We start from the raw sequence: 3,459 nt of genomic DNA, 5'->3' as shown, positions 1-3,459 counted from the left end.
AGGATAATGCAACAAGCAATAGGATAATACAAGAAGGAATATGGCCAGTATTTATTGCAAATCCCGGAGAATCACTAATGCATTCACAACTATTAATGGTACCGAAAAAGGTAAACAAAATCCTTAATGGACGGTGTGTGGCAGGCACGATCTCCTTTATTAATGTGCCGTGGCCCAACTCACGCAATTACAAAATTGTATCAAACACAATACTGCTGCTCTATCGTGCCATGCACACCCAAATGTGTGAAACGATCTCAATAAATAAATTTAAACCCAAGGCCACCAAACCCGTAAGTGGCTGCTTTTAAACGTTTGTGTGTCAGCAGACTCTGAGGGGCTCCTTTTTAAACGTTTGTGTCTCAGCCAACTCTGAATATGGGAAAGCTTTAAATAACCAGTAAATAAACTGCTAATTGAAAATTGAATAACCAGTAAATAGAGACCTGCTCATTGAAAATTACGTTTTTTCTTAATTTCTAAATTATTTAATATTTTTAAAATTTAAAATATAAATTTTTTTTAGATATTTTTAATTATTTTTCTCTGCAATATTTATTTTTATTTATTTGTTATAGACATTTATTTTTATTTACTTGTTATAAAAGTGTGTAGATTGAATTAAAATATATATATAGAGATATAAACGTATGTACATTGAATTATAAAAATAAAAAATTGTATTCAAGTTTTTATGATCTATAATGAGTGATCATACTTGTTAGTTCGAAATAAATGAGCTAAAAATTTCTCTTATGTAATTTCTACCAAAAACATCGGTCAAAATTTTTTCCTATACAATTTTTATAAAAAAAACCTTTGTTATTTAAAACTATATATATGTTATTTTTTTATTATTATTATTATTTTATTAATATTTTTTTAATTATTCTGTTTCATTTGATCCATGAAACTTATTTACTATAAATAAGTGGAGTGTCACCAAAAACGATGTACACCAACAACAATATCCAAAAATATCAATTGATATTTCGAAGGATATTTAAAGTAAGCAGGGCTGTCATCGAGCGGGTCAATTTGCTAAATTTAGGCCGTGAGCGGTTCCTTTGCACGGTGTTTGACCCTATAGGGAGGTGATAAGGTAGATGGCGTGGAACACTACTGATATGCCTTCGGCAGAGCAAACGGGAATGGGCTTCTTGAATTGCAAACGCGTGGACTTAATCATGATCAACAGAAACAGCCTGGAACCACATTTCACATCACTTTGCCAAAATAAATGTAAAAATTCCCCTCGAGTTTTCAATTATCAGAATCAGCCATCTTTTATGTTAGAGCTTATACAACCACCCTGACTCGGTTATAGACTGTCGTATCATTAGTTTGTAAAGAATCCTTCATATAAACCCGATTTGGGTATAAGGCAGTGCTTGATTCTCAGTTCTATCTGAGAATTTAGGGACAAGAAGTTTACTATAATCAGTCCAGGTTCGATTCTCTGTGAAGGGACTCGACCCAACAATCCAGGAAGGGACAAGTGCTATAAGTTGTAATCTCCTTTTGAAATTAAGTGCTTTTAATATTTCAGATAAGGTTTAAGCATGGATCCAATAGAGAATGGAGAGGTAGAGAATCTAGAGATCCCTCCCTACTTCATATGTCCCATATCTATGCAAATAATGCGAGACCCCATTACAGTTTGCACTGGAATCACATATGATAGAGAGAGTATGGAGAAATGGATATATTCTTGCGGTAGGAACACATGCCCTGTTACGATGCAAGTAATGTCCAACTTCGATATGACTCCTAACCACACCCTGCGTCGCCTCATTCAAGGGTGGTGCCTCGCCAACACTTCAAAAGGTGTCCAACAAATCCCCACGCCCAGGCCCCCTGTCGACCCGGATCAGATCAAGGAATTGCTCCAAGATTTTGAATCCTGCCTGCCTTTTCAAGTGGTTAATGGCTTGAAGAAACTGAAATCTCTGGCCGACGAGAGCGAGGCAAACAGAAGGTGTATTGTTGAGTGTGGTGGTGATTCTGCATTGATTTCTGTTATTGAAACAAATACTGTGGAAATGGAAAACGGAGGCTATGAATGTGCGATGGCTTGCGAGGGGGCCTTGGGAATTCTGTACAAAGTTCCCATGGCAGATAAGACTGCAGAATCGCTTACCATGTCCAGAATCCTACGACCCATTTCATGGATTCTGAAAAGAGGCACCGGCAATGCCAGATTCCATTCGGTCATGTTACTAAAAACCATTTCTAACAGTGGGCAGAAGAGACTGCAACAGCTCGTTGTGAATGCGAATGAAGATTTGTTTGATGGGCTCCTCCAACTTCTGACAGAGGAAGTCTGCCCTCAAGCAACTACTTCATCTCTGGAGGTTTTGATGGCCATCTGTTCTCCCTCAAGAAACAACAGAGTCAAGGCAATAGAGGCCGGAGCTATTTATGTATTGATTGAATTACTTCCTGAATCCCAGACAACAACTTGCGAGAAGATGCTGTGTCTTCTGGACATTTTGTGTGAGTGTGCAGAGGGAAGAGCTACAACAATCGATCACGCCATGGGAATAGCTTCCATCACCAAGAAGATGATCAGAGTCTCACCAGCTGCAACCGAGAAAGCTGTTCGAATACTCTGGTCGCTCTGTAAATGCTCTCCGACTCCTCGCCTCCTTAACGAAATGGTGCAGATGGGTACCGTCAAAATATTGTGTATGCTCCAGCAACTTGCATGCACATTAAAGACGAAGCACAAGGCAAGGGAAATGCTCAGAGAGAACGCTAAGTATTGGAAAGGCTCAGCTTGCGTTCCATCGCATTTGTTAATAATCTATGGACAGTTTTGAATTTGTGTGCATTACTGGTAGTCTAAGCCGCCTTCTTAAGTTCTCTCTGGAATAGTCTGCGGAATAGTTTATGATCAGAGTTCATGTGGGTCTGAAAATTCATTATAGGTATGAAAGGGTTGCTTGTTGGTAGGTATGAAAGGGAAAGGGTTGGTTGTTGATAGGTATGAAAGAGTTGGATGTTGAATTTATTTTGAGGAAATCTGATGAATAGTTATAATAATAATTTGAGTGTAATTATTTGATATAAAATATTTTAAAATTTTACTATAGTCATTTTATCAAACCAATTTTACAGATAGCAATTTTATCAATGATTTGATTTAGCTAATATTAAAAAAATAAAATAAAATCTTTTCGCTCTAAAAACATTTCAAAATCTAACAAAGTGTCAAATTAATTGTTTAACCTAAGTGCAATTATGAAAGAAAATTTGAAAATCCTACCGAGTTTTGTTAGATTAATTATCTCATTAATTCTATTTCTATTGGCCTATTATCAAAAAATATTATTCTTTTTGTCAAATTAATTATTTGACCTAACAACTATTATCAAAGAAAATTTGAAAATCCTACCGAGTTTTGTTAGATGAATTATCTCATTAATTCTATTTTTACTAGTCTAATTTCAAAATATT

General features: G+C 36.1%; 1 pseudogene; it reads left to right on the top strand.

Annotated features, from left to right (window-relative positions):
* The first annotated feature begins 1,562 nt into the window (after positions 1–1,562).
* LOC149219443 (E3 ubiquitin-protein ligase PUB23 pseudogene) lies at positions 1,563–2,822 on the top strand (annotated as a pseudogene).
* Positions 2,823–3,459: the final 637 nt, after the last annotated feature.

Source organism: Pinus tabuliformis, chromosome Q, assembly GCF_031772625.1.
Source record: "Pinus tabuliformis cultivar Carrire ecotype Pingquan chromosome Q, CPIR1, whole genome shotgun sequence".
NCBI classification, from domain to species: Eukaryota; Viridiplantae; Streptophyta; class Pinopsida; order Pinales; family Pinaceae; genus Pinus; species Pinus tabuliformis.
Note: the sequence above shows the minus strand (reverse complement) of the source record. Positions and strands in the feature narration are given on the sequence as shown.